This window comes from Protopterus annectens, chromosome 10.part0 (genome assembly GCF_019279795.1).
Source record: "Protopterus annectens isolate FY-2018-M chromosome 10.part0, PAN1.0, whole genome shotgun sequence".
Taxonomy (NCBI): domain Eukaryota; kingdom Metazoa; phylum Chordata; order Ceratodontiformes; family Protopteridae; genus Protopterus; species Protopterus annectens.
The window spans coordinates 721,059,126-721,079,094 of record NC_056744.1 but is presented as its reverse complement, the minus strand read 5'-3'; the positions used below and the strand labels follow the sequence as shown (position 1 = coordinate 721,079,094).

At 42.3% G+C, this 19,969-nt stretch overlaps 1 protein-coding gene across 1 annotated transcript in view; it reads left to right on the top strand.

Moving 5' to 3' along the window:
- Positions 1–19,969, top strand: part of DOCK7 (dedicator of cytokinesis 7) — a 3,076,229-nt gene that overhangs the window by 2,637,884 nt on the left and 418,376 nt on the right. The window lies entirely within an intron of this gene.

The window sequence follows — 19,969 nt, the reverse complement described above, 5'->3', positions numbered from 1 at the left end:
CAAATCTAATTTCAGTCCGAAGTCTTCAATAAAGCAAAGTACCCATTGGGGAACCTTTTCTTGCCACAGTCCGATGTCAGAAAAAGTTAACAATTGCATTTCTTGTGGGAAGCAAATACCTCATAAGGACTTCCATTCTTATTGTATTCCTTGCCTAGGCCCAGACCACAACGTCTCAGGTTGTCGGTTTTTGTGCTAGGGTTAATAAACGAACTATCAAACGCCGTTTTGACTTCACACAACATTACTTTGGTAGGAAATTTAATTATATCATGCCGGAGCAGCCGACGACCGCCATGCATAAAAAACGCAAGAATAAGGACAGGCAGCCTAGAACCAAGCCAGACTCTGAGGCCTCTGCTGGGCCTGTCGCCGGTTCTCCGGTTTTCAGTTCGGCGCCTACGCAGCCCCTGACGACCGTGGAAATGGAACCCCAGACAGCTTCGGATTCTCAAGCGGAGTGTACTAGGCCATCGCAACCATCTTCATTAGGCCCTTCTGACACCGGAGCAGAAGGTGATCCCGGTGCAGTAGAAATGCCTTCGGTTTCAGAAGGTGTCTTCAGACCGACTACACTCACCATAAAATCTTATGCTAAGCAAAAAACTCCTTTAAAATCAAAAAAGACTGTACATCAGTCTCCTGTTCAAGGCCTCATGCCTAAGAAACAGATGCTTAAGATGGCTGAAGATTTGATTTCCCTAATCAGGGGTTCCCATCCCCCTCCTGATAAAAGACCAAGACAAGAGGAGGACTATGCTTCCTCTGACCAGGTTTCTATTTCCTCAGATTCTTCTGAGGAACAGGATTACGCTTTTAACCCTTATGAAGATTCTGATGCTGAAGACTCTATTCCCTCAGCACCTCCCCCTGAAGACTACTCCTTTGGGGAAACTTTACATACCACGAGGGGACATTTCCACTGGGAAGGCCAGGACTACTCTGATTCTAAGAAAAGGCTCCGAGAGTTTCTTTTACTACCCCAGCACAGACCACTTGCTATACCTCCAGTTTTAGATATTGTGGATGATGTTTACTTAGTCTAGTCTAAATCCAGACTCCCTACCTCCTGCTCCAGCCAAACCAGACAGATACTACAGAGTACCTGACACACACAAATTCCTTTACAAAAGCCCTCTGGCTGACCCAGAAACAATTTCCCAGGGTCCCAAAGGGGCTAAAGCTTCTATGGCTAAAAATCCTCTGCAATCTGAAAGGGATTCCAGAGCCCTAGATAGATGGGGAAAGAAGATATACACCTCAGCTACCTTGGCTATGAGAGCATTAAATTGTCAGTTTCATATGCTGAAATATCAGCAATTCCTAATGTCTCAGTTAAAACAAAAACTGAGCATACATTCTGAACAGGCTGAATTCAAGGAAATGCAGGATCTGTTGCATGCAGCTGAACAGGTGGGCAAACATACTTTACAATGTGGATTTGATTCATTGGAAGCTTCCTGTAGAGCAGCTGTTACTGGGTCTGTCATACGCAGACATGCTTGGTTAAAAGAACAAACCCTACCTGAACATGTTAAAGCAAAATTATTGGATGCACCTTTACATCAGCATGTCTTATTTGGTGTCAAAGCAGAAGAGGTTTTAAAGAAAATGGAGGATAAGGCAAAGTCTATGCAGACGGTCAAGGATTTTTTACAGGTACAACCCCCTCGTTTCAGCAGAAATTGGCCAACAAAAAACTGGTCCTTTCCAGCTTCTGACAGACCACAAAAAACTGGTCCTTTCCAGCTTCTGACAGACCATAAAGGGGCAAATACAGATGCCCAAGGGGCAGAGGTCAGTCACAAGGCCCTTACAAACCTCGCCAATGGGGTGCCACAACCCAGAAAGGAGGTGAAGACAGGCCCCAAGCTAGCAGAAGACAAACACAATGACTCAACCCTCCAAATACCAAGCAAATCTCTCTTGGCAGCTCCCTTGGGAGGAAAATTAGCACTTTTTGCAGACAACTGGCACATCATCACAAAAGACAAATGGGTCCTAAACATTGTCTCACAAGGATACAGATTCCACTTTCATACCTTGCCAAGGATAAAAGGAATGCCAAACCTGCCACCAAATCAATGGGCAGAGGCACAAAAACAAATTACAGCTCTCATGGACATGAGAGCCATTCAACAGGTACCTACACAGAAGCAAGGATAAGGATTTTACTCAAGACTCTTTCTAGTCCCCAGAAAGGACAAAGTATGGAGACCCATTCTGGATCTTTCAATTCTGAACACCTGTCTGCAAGTACCAAAATTCAAGATGCTAACAGTGCAGCAGCTTCTTCCCATGCTGGGCAAGAAGACTTGGCTAGTAACATTGGATCTCAAGGAGGCATACCAGCATGTCCCTATCAGACAAAATTGCAGAAGATACCTCCGCTTCATTGCAGGTTCAACCCATTATCAATTCTCTGCACTGCCCTTTGGCTTATCTACTGCACCCAGGGTCTTCACAAAATGCCTGGCACCAGTAATTGCATACTGCAGACAAAGAGGAATTCAAATATACCCATACCTGGACAACTGCCTTATTCAAGAAGAAAGCAAGGACATTCTTTTAAAACATCTGGCATTTGTCAAACACCTTCTAAGTTGCCTAGGGTACGCAGTAAACGAAAAGAAATCAAAACTAGTGCCCTCACAAAACATAATATTCCTGGGTGCCAGCTTGAATACAACGGCCCAGATGGCTTATCTCACGCCAGACAGACAACAACAGCTGACTCAATACTTCAAAATAATGGCAACAAAGACCCAACTCCCTGTAAGAAAAATTCTGCAGGCTTTGGGATTCATGGCATCTTGCATTCTACTAATACCATTTGCAAAACTGCATATGAGGAAATTACAATGGTACCTGAAAAGCATATGGACTCAGCACAGCCACAGCTTGGAAACAATGATACCTCTCATTCCCTGTCTTCAACAGGATTTTCTATGGTGGGCACAAGCATGTCACCTCAACAAGGGTCAGCCTTTCACATTACCCACAGCCAGGCAAACTATGACAACAGATGCAAGAGACTATGCCTGGGGGGCACACATGGCAGGACAGTGCATTCAGGGCAAATGGACTACAGATCAAAGGCATCTGCATATCAATCAAAAGGAAATGCTAGCAGTACAGAATGTCCTAACAGCTTTCAAGGACCTCTTACACCCAGGACAACTAATAGTATAGACGGACAATACCACAGTAATGTGGTACATCAACAAGCAAGGGGGCACACATTCCTACCCTCTATGCAGACAAGCAATGACCTTGTGGAACACAGCACTGTCTTACCAAGTTCAACTACAAGCACAATTCCTGCCAGGAAAGAAAAACACATTGGTAGACGACCTAAGCAGAAACATCATGGATCCCCACGAGTGGAAACTGGCTCCACAAATATTTGCAATGATAACTCAAAAATGGGGACGCCCAGACAGATCTGTTTGCCAACCCCCAAAACTACCAACTACAAACATTTTGTACAAGGACATTCCACCCACAAGCTTGGAAAGTGGACGCCCTCTCATTCACTTGGAAAACATTAACAGTGTATGCCTTTCTTCCACTACCTCTTCTAGCAAAGGTGCTGCTGAAAGTCAGATTGGAGAGGCCTCAAATGATACTCATTGCACCAGACTGGCCACGCCAGCACTGGTACCCAATTCTAAAGAACATGGCCCATGGCCCACCATGGATTTTGCCACAAATTCCTCACCTGCTCACCCAGCGAGACAATCAAATTCTACACAGCCAGCTCAAGACTTTAAACCTGGCTGCATGGCAAATTACCTAAACAATCAACCAACACCTCTATCCAAAGCTGTTATGGATGTCATTCTGGAGGCCAGGAGACCCAGCACCAGGAAAACCTATTCAGACAAATGGAAAAGATTTTGCGCCTGGAACCAGGCTAAAGGCCAAAATCCCCTTGATCCAAACATGCCTCAGATTCTACAATATTTAACTGAGATGTTGCACAACGGACTTTCCTTTTCATCTATTAAGATCCATGCCTCAGCAATTTCAGCTCATTACAACACAGATCCTACTTTATTTTCACATCCACTCCTAAGACAGTACCTCAGAGGGGCTAAGAACATAAGACCGCACCAACACTTACTTGGGATCTTAACTTTGTTCTGTAAAAACTTACACTGCCGCCCTTTCAACCAGCTTTCTCAGCTGATTTACAGTTTCTTTCATGGAAAACTGCCCTGCTGCTAGCAATAACTTCAGCTAGAAGAGTCTCAGAGCTACAGGCACTAATGGCAGTGGAGCCTTTCCTCATTTTTCATCAAGACAGAGTCTCTCTGTGAACTAACCCTTTCTTTATGCCAAAGGTGGTATCCAGTGTGGCCCTAAAGCAAACCATTCATTTGCCCTTTTTCCCAAATCCCCAGAACAAAGGAGAAAAACTCCTGCACTCTTTGGACATTCACAGACAATTACGTTACTGCTTGGATAAAACTAAGGCTTTCAGAAACTCTGACCAGCTCTTTGTAGCCTATGCTGCAGGATCACAAGGAAAAGCTATCTCAAAACAGACCATTTCTAAATGGATAGGACATTGCATACGTTTCTGCTACACGCATCATGGGAAACCGGTACCTGCTAGCATTAGGCCCCACTCCACCAGGGCTACAGCTACATCAGCAGCCTTTCTCAGGGGGGGTGCCAACCAAGGATATTCTTCACTAAACACTATCACTTACCTCTATATTCTAAGACTAGAACTGGCTTTGCCACTGCAGTTTTGCAGGGCCTACTAGCTTCTTCTAACCTTGTTTAACTCCACCACCCATCCTTAGCTTTGGGATTCTACCCAAGTGTGATGACGGCAGCAGGGTAACACGATGAACATAGTACAGTTTTGTACCTAACATAAATGTAGATGTTCTAGTGTTCACCCTGCTGCAGTCCAGGTTACCCTCCCTCTATCCTCTCTGAACTAGCTGGACTTATCCATACCTTTCTATCCTATACAACCTCTGTGGTGTATTTGCTTGTGACTGAAAGTATTGTTTTATTTTTACTTAATATATAGCAACATGTATTGCCTACCTATTGGGGGCACCTGACATCTGGGGCAAGAAAACCTGAAGAAAATGGCGTCAGATGCCTCTTATATACCCCTGGCGCACAGACATCAGGGAGGAAGCGACAGCAACCGACGCCAGACTAAGACTTTGGAACTCGGGCCAACTGCAGGAGCACCTGACGGCAGGATAACCCAAGTGTGATGACTGCAGCAGGGTGAACACTCGAACATCTACATTTATGGTAGGTACAAAACTGTACTTTCTCCTGACTTCATAAATGAATTCTGGTTCTGTACTCTCCCTCACTGTCATCCCTTGTTGATTGTGCCCCGGTCAGCCTCCCCCTACACCTCTTTTGAGTTACTGCTGTGTCTGGATTGTAGTCAGTTGTGCTTTTTTATTTTTTGGGTGGATATTTGAGATAGTATATTGAATGGAGACAGAAAAATATTAAAGGGGTAGATGGAACAAAAAATAAGGGGGGGGTGCAGCAAGCATCAAAGTGTCTATTTACATATGTTGAGTGTTAGAAATGCAGGTGCAATTTACCTGGTTTAATTGGTGAGTTAGTTATGAGTTAGAAAGAGATTTTGGTGAGGTGTGTGCTGCACTTTAATAGAAGGGTAGTTGGGTGGAGAGTGGGAGGGAGGAAGTTTATAAGTTCAGGGATACCAGGTGTGACTGGGAAGTCAAGGTGGGAAGGGAGCTAAGCAGGCAGTGACTAACTCACACATTAGTGAGGTCAGTCAGCCTGCATATGCACGCATCTAATGGAGGTCTCAGTGGTCAAGGAAAGAAGAGTTATGAAGTAAGTGAAATGCTGGTCAAGAGCATGGATTCTTCCTCATCTCTGTTTAACGGGTGCTAACTTTGTTAGATGCATTATATCAAGGGTTGAGACAAAAAGTTAATATTTCATATTAAGTGTACTGTTTCTCTGATATGTATATTAATATTACACCTAGCTGTTATAAGATGTAGATGTAACTTGTGGTGCTAACAGATCTCAATTTTTGCCAGCAGATTTGGAACAAAGTAAAAAAATAACTAAGGAAAAGGCCCCAAATTAGTGACACAATTTAAATGTTGGCACTATTATCTTAGAAATTCTCAGAATGATTTCCAGGAGGAATGGAACAAAACTTGGAGAAACATCATGAGGTGTCCCTACAAAATAGGGACAGTTGAGAGGTGCAAGAACCAATGCAGGATGAACAAATGACTAGTAAAAGTATATCATTAGAACTTTGTGTTCAGTGTTTAAATTTTCTTAATAGATTAGAGAGGAACTCAGGGTAGGTGGGTGAGTAGCAAGGAGGCAGCATCTGTGTAGTTTATTTTGCTCACCAATATAATTAGTGCATTTAGTAACCAGTTAGTAGCCATGCTCATCTGAAAGTAGGGAAGTGCCAGATGTCATACAGGTGATTGCTTGTGGATCAGGTGTACTGTATCTCAGAATCTTATGTCTGGGTGTAAGATTAGCTGTAAGTAGGATGTCTAGTTTAAACCAAGTATTTCAGATTCCCATTGTGACACGTAATATCGAGATTAAACTTTTTACAGAAGATCAGTTTTACTAATGAGATTTGCACATTAGTATTTGAAGCTTACTGTATGTAATGTAGAATTAGGAGCAATATCTTTTTTAAGAAAAATAGTGTTGGATATAGTGATTGTAGAGATGGGAAGACTAGAATTGCTGTCATTGTCTTCAGGTAATTTTAGTATTAACAGGGAGAAAAAAAGAAAATGTCCCATCTTAGGTTTTATAGGAGATCATGTAAAATAAACTGCTGTTACAGATATCTTGCTGCTCAGGAGGAGCAATCTTGCTTTCTTGTTCTTTGCCACTACAGCCTGACATAATGGATGCAGGTGTGTTACAGTAAATGCTTTATGAAAAATATGATTCTGTAACCACAGTGGTAGTTTCCAAAAAAGTGTCACTTTGTATTAAGTTCTTGTGCACTGCAATATGTTCCATCTGGTTTGCCAGGATAATGCGATCTTTCGCTGTAGGATGATCTGTGTTACCGTGCAGCTTAAGAAGTTTAATGTACAGTTAGGACCTTATGTTGACCGGCAAAGTTTCTGGGTACTTTTACATGATGGTGCCGTCTACATCTGCTGTAAAGTGCCACTGTACATGCTTTCTTTCTTTTCTATGTATGCCTTTCTTATAGTTTTGTAGATTCTTAGTAAGGTCATGACCGAGGAAACCATCTGGAGGTCACCCAGAAATGTTTACGAACTATCAGTGTCTTCCATTAAGTAGGTTTTCTCCATATATCCTGGTGAAAATTTGCTATCACCCATTCAGTTATCCAGACTGGTTCTAAAGATTGCTTAGGAAGTAGCCTGCTTGGGACATTTGGGTAGCGTTTTTCAGAAATAACGGATACATTTGGTACCTGTCACGCTGTTTGGTGGTATTGATAGTAGTATAGGTTTAGGTCTCTTCAGCAGGTGTTTGCTTTACTTACTATACTGTTCAGGTGGAGGAGTTCAGAGAGTGTGGGTTCATCCATACCATGGAAAGCTAGCAGAAATCATACCTCATGAGTCTACAACACTGAGTAGAGAGAGAGAATACTTTTAGTCTGTCAGACTAGCTAAAGGTACTATAACTAGAGATGATTTTTAGTGAGGAAGTGTTGAGGTCTGTCAAGTTGGTTTAGGTGCTTGCCAAGGTGCATGCAAAAGGGAGCATTATATTCAGTGGTGGGCCTAATGAGAGATGACTTAAGTGGAACTGTAAATTCTTTGGACCTTGAGGACATACCACAAAGTAAAAGTTGTATAAGGCGCAAAATTTTTCTAACCACCGCAGAGATGAGTTGGTCAGAGGGGAGAGTCTGTTGTCATCATAGATACCAGAGGCTTAACGATATGTATTTTGACAGATAGCTAATTACACATCCAGCAAACTATGTTTAGGTTAATTTTAGGTTATGAGAGTTTGTCAGCAATCACAGCATGAAGATAATGCTGAAGGCACTGACAGGCAAGCAGTGTGGACTGTGTATGCCCTATATCCATTGCCTGAGTGACACTTTCAAAGAACACATCCGGAATGAGCAAGCATGATCTGTCTTTTGCAAAGCCAGACTGGTCAGCATTCAGGGATTTAACGCCACCTGTCGTTTATTAGTTCAGCAGTAATGTGTTATGGAGCCTTGCAAATGGTAGTGAAACTAATAGGTCTCCGGAATGAGCAAGCATGATCTGTCTTTTGCAAAGCCAGACTGGTCAGCATTCAGGGATTTAACGCCACCTGTCGTTTATTAGTTCAGCAGTAATGTGTTATGGAGCCTTGCAAATGGTAGTGAGACTAATAGGTCTGTAAATTCCAGAGTCAGTAGAAGGACCACCTTTATGCAAAGCACCACAGTAGATGTTCTTCACACCTTGGGGACAGAACCACTGGAAAGACTCCAGTTGAAGAGTTGATGGACAAATTCTACTAGGTGGAACTTAATGTGGATCAGACGACATCCAGGGATGTTGTCCAGACCTATTGTAGTGGTATTTTCTAATTTTGGATAGTGCCAAAGGGCTTTGTCCAAACTGATTTCTGGAGAAAAGCTGTACGGGTAAATGTAGGGGACAGAGTGGAGGCTGGATGGGGTGAAGTTTGACAAGAAGTTGTCTACAGTAATACTAGCAATGTTCTTGGAAATACAAAAAGAGGTACCAACAGAAATAAGTTCATTACAGAATTGTTGGTTACTTCCTAGTTTTCTAATGTATCTGAAAGGGCATTATGGTTGTATTTTGAATACGTTGCAACCCTAAGTTCATAGCTGGCCTCGAATTTCTTATTTGGAAATTTGAATGACTTACCAGTTTTAAACCCCTTATATAATGATGATGTGGATGTCTTTTCATGAAGGCTGTGAGCTTTTTCTTATAGAGTTTATATTAATATGGTAGTTCCACCTTATGGTTTAGGTTTAAGCTTCCCATTGTGGTTACATCAGGCTAGTACAGAGGGAGTAAAATGTAGAACAGTAGACAGCAGGCAGCAGCCTCATGTACAAGGTTTGCTGGGGTGCTATACCATTTGGAATTGTCAGTAAGATCAGTAAATCTTAAGTAATTGGTTTTAGAGTAATACCAGGATCTAATGGAAATGTAGGCTGCAAAACAGCTTTTTGGAGAGATGGTCAAATTTGACTAGGAGGGGGTAACAGGTGGTTGGTGCAATTGGCTGAAATGTTTGTGAGGATAAAATGAAGATGGACAGTTTGATCAAGTATATTGGAATTTATGAAGTTCAGTAATCTCTAGATATATTTACTGTTACTAGTATATGATTGACAATTTGTGTGGGTAGCAGATATTGCTCGCAAGAAAGATATTTGGCTTGATGGTTAACTTTCCCAAATGACTAAGGTATTCTGCATGCTAGGAAGGGGTCATAGTTATAGTTTTGCAGTTTTCTGTAATGTGATAATTTTCTGAGTGTTAACTAGGACTTCAGACATTTCCAAATTTATGTCATGTAGTATCTGATGAGAGACAGGGGGTTACAAATAAGTGCAGAATAATTGCCTTCAGTTGTTGGTGAGTCTGAATGCATGATAGACCTTATATCCTGGAACACAGAGAATGCTGCCATTTTAGTGGAAACAGAATTCTGTAATTACAGAAATGATGTCTTCAAAGGTAGAAGTCCCAAATTTAAAGGTTTAGGTGTTTAAGCTTTTGGCAATCAGCAGTGCACTACACTATTATCCAAACTGGAATTTGCTACTTTGGGATGTTCATCAGGTGAACTCTCCCTAAATAAAGGCACTGTGTTGTGGTAGCAAATGTTTTAGCATATACAAAAGCAGAAAGGTAAGACATTCAGGTAATCTCTGGCAAAGTGGTGGTAGGAGGTATATTGACTGCTTCATCCTGTGCAGATGTACACTGTATCCCTCTGGAATAACACCAGTTTACTAGGCAATTACTGAAGCCAGTTAATTTATCCTTGAGTTTAGGCATCATTCCTGTTGAACACAGAATAGTGCCCAATGCCATACCTTCCTTGAGAACATGAGCACCAAGATCAACAATGCCTCAGTACATCTCCTCCATGATGGAATGCCTTAGATCATTCCCCTCCACATGGGCAATGACAGTTTGTTATTATGTCTGGGGTAGTCCAGGAACCTAAGGGTCCTAGTAGCATCTTATAATCCTTGGGCAGCCTACTGTGACAGACTGTACTTTGTCAACCTGGTTCTTCTTTGTCTCTTATAATGGGGTAACCAATGGCTAAGAAATTTTTGGGATGTTCTTCAGGCTAAAGGGACCTTAGGGGTTCAGACAGTAGAGGTGACTCAGTGAAAGTAGGTAAGGGTGCTAGTTTGGTTGAGGTGAATTAATAGGATGTCTAGGAGGCTTAGGCAAGGATTTCTTAAGTGAATTAGTAGGAAGTCTAAGAGGCTTAGGCAAGGATTTCTTGTGGAATGTAGTGTTTATTGACTGCGGGTGGGATGGATAGAATGAACTCCAACTTAGACTGTCTACTGTAAGTGATTAATTCATTTTTTTATTTTTTATTAATTTTCTGATGCCTCCTTTATCCTGTTTCTGGTCAGTAGGGAGCTTGAACCTATCTTGGCAAGTTTTGGGCATAAGGAATGAAACCAGTCTTGGATGGGACGCCAGTCTGTTGCAGGACATATGCATGTATATGTACACACATCTGTGAGTTGATCAGAGGCTCACCAGTTCAGACTCCCAAATTATCTTTTGAATGTTGGAGGAAACAAATTCTACACAGATAGCATCCCAAAGAAACTCACTTTTTTGTCATATTTTAACTGATTTTAAATTCTTTTTTTAGTCCAAAGAAAGGCAGTTAACTCTTTAAATAGCACCTGTTCTCTGCATCATGGGTGACATTTTGTGTACCAGTACAGACTTGCTGGATCTTGTTTTACGTTTGAGTACTATTGATTTAGCCTTTCACTGACCTTGCTGGTTTAAAGATGTGAATAAATTGCATTTTTTTCTTCAAAGCTGAAATAGACTGAGCATGCATTCGTACAGGAACACATTTTTGTTTAAATAGTGTAGACTTGATCTATTTTTAGTGTTACCACTGCAGTTATACAGTCAACCATTATTGATTTCTAACTATAAAACATTACCAAATATTAATACCAATCAATACCATACGCTCACATCAGTAATGCATGGTTTACAACTGAGGCTAATAAAGTGTATGTTCTATAGTTCAGTTTTAGGAGTTTCTGTCAACAATAACCTCATACATCCATCTGCCTCCTATAGCCTGTTATTAAACTCAGTTACCCCCCAACATTATTATTTCATGAATGGGAAGGACATTGATCATTCAGTGGTGTATGGCAAGGCATTGTTTGCTTATACTATTCATAACCCTTTACATTGTACATCAGTACTGGAATGTATTGGCTTTTTACTGCAGATATGCTGTAGCTAGCATGAGAAGTCATTTGGTTAAAGAACAGCTTAGTAAAAGTTAACTGACTAGACGTGATCTCATCACACCAAAACTATTGATGTGAAGTTGTTCTATCTCGCCGTTCATTCTTACAGAGGGGTTCGGAGCCGATCCTCGGCTCCAAGTTAGTTGGCCTACTACAAAGCTCGAGGTCTTCAGGCAGCTCGAGGCCAAGTCCCTATCCCATGATGCAGCTAGAGTTATCTCAGATCTAGTTTGCCACTGCAGTAGATCTGAGGTTCCTCAGCAATAACTTGGGCCAGTAAAACTTTATTATAAAGATTTTTTCTTATAACTTGTTAATTCCTTTCTTAGATTTAGCTTCTTTAACTTTTATATATCTTTAGTGTGTATTCCTTGGTGTGCCTTTTTCATGTTATATATAGCTTTTGGCCTTCGTGTTTTCTAAAAGCCTTTATATTTAGTATAGTTAGAGTAGTTATATAGTTATTGTGTGCCTTTGATAACTTTTGATATTTAGAAGTGCTTAGCTATAGTGTGTGTGTGTGTGTGTGTGTGTGTGTGTGTGTGTGTGTGTGTGTGTTTAAAGTGACACTTTGTCACAAGATATTTAGCCCATAGTTTTTTATTGGGTTATTTAAATACTTTTGGGTGTATCTTTAGCATATTGTTGTAGTTTCACTGATAGTGTGCTGTTCATTATGGCTGACCAGGATAGGGATAAACATCCTAATTCAGGGTTCAAAAAATGTCCAAAATGTGGACAGAAAATGTCTGTAACAGATAGCCATGTTAACTAAGTTTATTGTTTGGGAGCTTTACACCTTTAGGAACATTGCTCCATTTGTCATTCCTTCTCTTCCAGGGTTCTTCAGGAGAGAAAGAGAAAGCTAATCGATGGAGGTCTAGTCAAACCGTCTTTTCAGGAAGCTTTGAGTGACCAGGACATGTCTAGTAAATCTTCAGTCTTCCAAGGCTTCTACTTCTTTGGGAGTTAAGAAATAAAAAAAAACGTCAACGTTGGCTCCACAGCTGTCGGGGCCGAGCATCTTGTCCTTTCGGAGCCGGTCCCTGGTCCTGGAACCAGTATCCAAAGTACCTAAATCTCCACTCCTGCAATCTCTACCTCCTTCTATCCACTCATCTCGGTCTTCGATAAGCCTTTCTGATTTGGATGTGGATTGTGTGGTGCAGATGTTGTTGCAGGCACCGGCGTTTGTTAAATTTTTATCTGCTCCGAGCCATACCGGTCCTTCGGAGCAGGAGGAGTCGGACTTGATAATCGTTGAGCCTTCGGAGCCGACGCCTGCTCCAGTGTCTTCTGTTCCGTTTACTCTGACGTCCTCGGTGCCAATCGAGGAATCTAGGAGCCGACACACTCTGGTCGGGTCCGGGGAGGATAGTCGGACTGACTTGTCTGTTCTGACTTTGCCTCTTGGGGCTTTGGCTCAGATGAGCTCAGCTCCTACCTCTGGTTCAGAGCCCACTGTCCCGGTGCCAGGGGTATCAACAGTTTTCTCGGATCCATCGGTCCCTTCTCGTCGGACCAGAGGTGCCTTCGAAGCCACGAGGAGAGTTATGTCTCCTAAGACATCTTCGACTTCAGGTCCGGCTACCTCCTCCTCAAAAGGGCCTGTGTCCACTTCTGCTTCACAGTTCCTTGCTAAGCGTAGAGACCCAGAGCCTCAGGAAGCCCCATTGGGTGGTCCCTGCTCTTCCGAAACCTCACCAGAAGTCCCCACTGATGAGGTTTCCCGGAAGAGAGTCTGTAAGAGGAAGCATTTAGACTCCCCACAGGAGTCCCTCACGTCTGATACTAACTTGGATGAATCATAAGGTTCCCCATGGTCCCCCTCTGAGAATATCTCATTTGCTGAGATATTAGAAATCCTTAGGCAGAGGGGTGACTGGCAGTCCACCAACCGTACTGAAGATGAGTCAGTTCTCCTGAAGGCTTTCGGGTCTCAACCCTCCACCTCTTGGGTGTCTCCGTCCTTCGATGAGCTTATGGAGCTAGTCTCACTAAGGGTGTGGGAGTCTCCAGATACCATGGAGCCTGTCCCCACGAGGCCTAATAAATTTATTTCTGCCCCCCAGGAAAAATCATTTCTTACCAAGGGAGTGCCAGTTGATGCCATGGTGGTAGCGGCGGCAGCCATCAAAAAGAAGATTTCGGAAACTTCTTCCTCTATTCATCCTCCTAACAGAGACTCTAGGATCATGGATAGATATGGGAAGCGCACTTACAGTTCAACGACTTTTGCACTGCGTTCGCTCAACTAACTCACCCATTTTACTAGACTGCAAAGAGATCTCCTAAAAGAGCTCGGAGATGCTCTTCAGGGTACAGTAGCTGGAGGAGCTTCAGATAAAGTTATCTCCCAGCTTGCTACCCTCACTTCCATAGTAAACCCGTCCATGCGCCTCATTTTATATGCAGTTGATGGTGTGAGGAGAGCACCGGGTACAAGAAATGCTCTTAGGAGACACTCCTGGATGCACTTGTGTTCATTCGCAGAGCCCTTTAAGTCATCCTTTGTCAACACCCCTTTTGATGGCTCGTCCCTTTTCTGGCCCAAAGTTAAGGAAAATTTGACCAGGTGTGAACAGGAAGGAAAGACTCTGTCTGCCGTTGGAGCCCGTTTTTCCACCCGTACTAGTCCCTACCTCAAGGGTCAAAGGGGATGAAAGATTTGATTCCGTAAAGCCCAAGGAGCCTTTCAGGATACACATGGTGAATCCCCCTCCAGGGGCAGAGGAGGGGGCAATAATGGAAGATGCTGCCCTTGTGGCAGAGGGGGTCCGCAAAACCAGGGCTAAAGAGATCAGTTCTTTGGGAAGCCCTACCAGCGCTCCTGAAAGGAGGCCTGACAGTCCTACTCTGGAGGCAGTTGGGGGTCGCTTATCTTTGTATCCAGATGCCTGGCTCAAAATAACAAATGACAGCTGGGTACAAAGTATCATTTCCAGAGGATATTTCATTCCTTTCGCCACACCCCCTCCATTGACAACAAAAATCCCGGATGTTCCACCCAGTTACAGGGAACAGGCAACAGTGGAGGTCCAAACTTTGCTAAGAAAAAGTCATCCAACCAGTCCCGGCAGACCAGATAGGATCCGGAACTTACTCAAGATTCTTTTTATTTCCAAAAAAGACAGGGGACTGGAGACCTATTTTGGACCTCAGCAGACTAAACAGATCTTTCAAGAAAGAGAAGTTCTGGATGGTCACGCTTCAGTCGATACTTCCCTTTTTAGGGAAAGACAATTGGATGTGCTCAATAGATCTCCAGGATGTGTACTACCACATAAAAATGGCCAGACTATCCAGGGATCATCTGCAATTCTGGCTGGGAGCCAATCATTACCACTTTCGAGCCCTGCCCTTTGGTCTCACTACAGCCCCCAGAGTGTTCACCAAATGTATGGCACTGGTCACAGCTCACATGAGACGTTTATGATTCCAGGTGTTTCTGTACCCAGACGATTGGCTCCTCACTGCCACCACCAGGCATCAGCTCATACAAGCCAGGGACACCACTCTTTCACTCTGCAGTCATCTGGGCATTACAATAAACTCAGAAAAATGTGCCGTGTCACCATCGCAACATACCATTTTTATCGGAGCAGAATTGGACACCACCACCATCACTTTGAGACTTCCAGCAGAAAGAGTCTTACTACTCCATCAGCAGGTCCACAATATCATATCCAAAGACAAGGCTGCAGCATCAGAAGTACTAAAATTGTTAGGCATGATGGCAGCTGCAATATTAGCCATACCGTTGGGTCGCATGCATATGCTGATTCTGCAATGGCTGTTGTTCACTCAATGGTCTTACCAAGAGCTCCCATTGTCTCATCTTATAATGATCACAAACGCATGCAAAAAGGATCTTCAGTGGTGGTTGACCTCTCTTCATGTTACAGTAGGTCATCTATTTGTTCTACCCCAACCAGCAGCCACAGTGACCATGGACGCTTCCCTGATAGGGTGGGACATTTTCAGGGAAGAACTGCCCAAGACACATGGACCGAACAGGAGACACGTCTGCATATCAATGTCCTGGAGAGGAGAGGAGTACTTTTAGCATTGCAGTACTTCCAGGACTCTCTTCCTCTGGGAACAATTGTGATTCAGATGGACATGTAAGTGGTCTGGTACTTGAACAAACAAGGAGGAACCAGGTCCTACCCCCTTTGTAGCAAGTCCCTAAGAGTATGGCAATGGGCTACATACACCCAGCGCTTTCTGTTAGCAATGCACATCCCGGGGAAATCCAACGTGGTAACAGACAAGCTGAGCAGAGCAATTTTGTTCCCTCACGAATGGTCCCTCAAGAAAGAAATAGACAGAATTTTCTGCAGGTGGGGCCAGCCTTGCTGCAACCTTTTTGCCAATCACATAAACATGAAATGCAGAAGCTACTTTGCCCTGATTCCCCCTCCAGGAGTAGCCCCAAGGGATGTACTCGTACACAATTGGCCTCCGGGTCTCCTCTGTGCATTCCCACCAATTCCCTTGATACCCAAAGTACTACAGAAAGCATAAGCCCTGGGAAGGACCATCATTCTAATAGCCCCTCATTGGCCTCGTCAGATTTGGTTCCCCTTCCTTCGACTTCATCAATTGGAGGATCCTTGGATTCTGGGCCCAGTTCCAGATCTTCTGACGCACTCATTGGGAAAACTTCATCCCTCTCTTTAGTCCCTGAAGCTGACAGCTTGGCTGCTCCAATTCCCAACATAGACAGGTTCCATAACCTTTCAAATGAAATGCAGCAGATTCTAATATCTTCTCATAAATCCTCTACTAGGAAGCTATACCTTAGCAAATGGAAAATATTTTCTATATGGGCCTCTCAAAATAACATTGATCCCTACCAAGCCCCTATGGTCTTCATATTTGAGTTCTTGACTATGATTTTCAACAAAGGGGCTGCAGCAGCAACAGTTCAGGTTCAACATGCTGCTATCTCTGATTTTCACCCTGGATTTGAAGGATTGAACATAATGTCACACAGAATATCTAAAGCCTTTCTCAAAGGAACTTTTCATCTCAGACCACCTGTGAAATCCCCTTATACCCCATGGAATCTAAAGTTTATGCTTTGACGCATTATTCTCCCTCCTTTCGAACTAGCTTCCTCATGCGATTTGAAATATTTGTCATGGAAGACTATCTTTTTAGTGGCCATCACTTCCGCCTGCAGAGTGTCAGAGCTTCAGACCTTGTCCATAAAGCCTCCTTATCTAATTTTCCATGCTGGCAGAGTCTCACTACAAACTAATCCCTCATTTTTGCCCAAGGTTTGTACTGAAACTAACCTTAACCAAATTATAGATTTGCCAATGTTCTTCCCCAAACACACCAACAACTTAGAGTATATGCTGCACAAGCTTGATGTTCGTAGACAGCTCAGATTTTACTTGGATAGAACAAAAGAGTTCAGGAAATCAGAACAGCTTTTCGTTTCCTTTTCAGATTCCAGAAAAGGTATGCCAGTGGCCAAAACAACTCTAAATGGTTATCCGATTGTATCACATTTGTTTATTCAGCTGCTAATATGCCCTTGCATCACAAAATAAAGGCTCATTTTACCAGAGTAGTGTCTGCATCCTCTGCCTTTTCTGCTAGACTTGCTATAGACAACATCTGTGCAGCAGCCACTTGGTCAAGACCTCATACCTTTATCACTCATTACAAAGTGGACAGGGCCTCTTTTGGGTCTACTGTCCTGAAAAACATACTCCCGTGAGCCACCCAAGAAAGATGGTGCTTGGGACGCTACCCATCTGTAAGAATAAACAGCGAGATAGAACAACTTCACATAAAGAAGTTATGTACTTACTATAATGTTCCATGTGAGTTGTTCATCTCGCCTTCATTCTTACTTCCCACCCTCCTACCTCCTCCAGGGTTTTTCGAGGACCGAGATACTAGATTCTTCCTGGATGCAAAATCTTTCTATGGCTTTCTCTTAAAGAGTGATAGAATGACACATGGTATTATTATACACAGCAAACAAGATCTGAGGTAACTGTAGGTGCATCATGGGATAGGGACTTGGCCTTGAGCTGCCTGAAGACCGCGAGCTTTGTAGTGGGCCAACTCGGAACCGAGGATCGGCTCCGAACCCATCTGTAAGAATGAAGGTGAGATGAACAACTCGTATGGAACCTTATGGTAAGTACATAACTTCTTTTTTCTGTCACTCTGTAGTATAGAGTGATGCAGTGTTGAATACAACTGAGGTGACATTAGTTCAATTAGCTGAACTGCTCTGTGAAGAGTCTGTTTGGGGAGGGGTATGAAGGAGCAGATATTTTGCTGGCTTATCTGTTCCAGGTAGAGGGACAGGGTTTTCTGCAAGTGCTGCAGCCCAGGGTAGAGACTGGGGGCCTCAAACTTGTAGTCTAAATGTACATCAGCAGGTTACCCATGATGTTACCTATTTTAACATCATTGCATATCTGGCTTGGGGGTAGAATTGAGGGTAGGGAATAATAAAAGTCCAAGCCACTCTAAGAATGACAGCTTTATTTTTCTTTGGCTCAGCTGTCACTGCAACTGGGAGAGTGGTTGCTTCCAGCTGCTTGGGGGTGGTATAGTGAGTCAGATGCGTGAGTTAGTGGTTTGATGCTTTGTGAAGGGAGAGCCACCCCCCAAAAGTAAAATATATTTATCCTAATGAAACTATATTTTTAGGAGCAATCCACTAATCATACTCCTTTTTAGGGGGTTTACACCACCATACCATCACTGACTAGTGTAAAATTCTGAGATTATTTTATCTTAATAAAAAGGAAGAGCCTCCTGCTTTCTGTTGTTTTGTGTGTAAAAGGGTTGTTTAGTTTGCTTTCAGTAAAGCACTCTTTCCATACTCAGTCAAGTGTGTTTTGTTGAATGAGTATGTTTTTCACACTGATAGATTTGCTGGAACAAACAAAATCCCACACTCTTTTTGCTTGCTGACCCTGAAATATGTATCAGGAAGTGAGCACATAACAGACAAAGCCCTCTTCCCTTCCAAAGGAAGGAAGGTAGTTTCTAATTTTTTCCATTCCTTGAGCAGGCCTCTAGAACTCAGATTTACTGATCAAACCTGCATCACAGGTTGATATCCTTAATTTTCAAGTGCCCTGGTGGCAAAGTTTAGAATTATCTTGATACGTATGTATAATACCCACATAATTTATTGCTGGAAAAATTCTGCTTTGCCCCTATATAAAAGAGCTCTTTTTGTCCTATCACCTCTTGGTATGTCCATTTTTCAAGCTAATTTAAAAATATGGGCTCATCAGTAGTTGTCATCTATTCAAAGACTAGGAACCAAATGGAAAATGCACCAAACAAGCCTGTATATGAACTCCGTTTATTGCAGTAAAAACACACCAAGATTAAGCGCTTTCGTCTTTCACATAGAAGACTTCATCAGAATACACTGATTCAAGAACCATTTTTATAGCCGTACATGTTACATAATAGATAAAATTGAGCCAATGGTATTGTCAAAAAAGTCACATGTAAAATGGTCACATGAGTAATGTTAAATACACAGGATGTTAATATTCAAGCCAACTTAGATTTTTACAAATAAAACACATATATTAAATATCTTCAGCATATGTTTAAAATGCAGGCACAGTAACGCATGTAAAAATGTTAAAATACTTAGTTTCATATATTTATGCATGTATATGATGTTAAAAACAAGAAGGATACAAGTGCATTATATAGGCATTCCCTCACTTGTTCTAATTTTAAAGGTTTTAAATTTGGTATTTTGGATAATGTGGACATAGATTTGAGAGGGTTGAGTGAAAGAATTTATTAAGTAAAAAAGAGCTGGTTTGGCAACTCAGACTAGCAGCTAATTTTCCACCAGGTATAAATGATTCCTTCCTTGACAATTGTTCCAGCCCTGAAAGAAAAATCTATGAAACTTTAAGTATTTTAACATTTTCACATGCATTACTGTGCCTGCATTTTTAAACATGTGCTGAAGGTATTTAATATATAACAGTGTTTTATTTGTAAAAAGCTAAGTTGGCTTGAATATTAACATCCTGTGTATTTAATATTGCTCATGTGACCATTTTACATGCAACTTTTTTTGATAATACCATTGGCTCAATATTGTCTATTATGTAACATGTACTGGTATAAAAATGGTTCTTGAATCAGTGTGCTTTATTGTAATGAAGTCTTCTATGTGAAAGACGAAAGCACTTAATCTTGGTGTGTTTTTACTGCAGTAAACTGAGTTCGTATACAGACTTGTTTGGTGTGTTTTCCATTTGGTTCCTGGTCTTCTGTTATTCGCACTGCACCAGATATTTGGATCTATTCAAAGACTAACAAGTTTGTAATTGTTTAATGTATACTTTTCCTTCTGTGTCTGCCAATAGTCAGGACATCTCCATTCATTCTTTCCCTACTGGTTTTCACCAAGCTGTAGTCAAGGCAGCCTCGCAG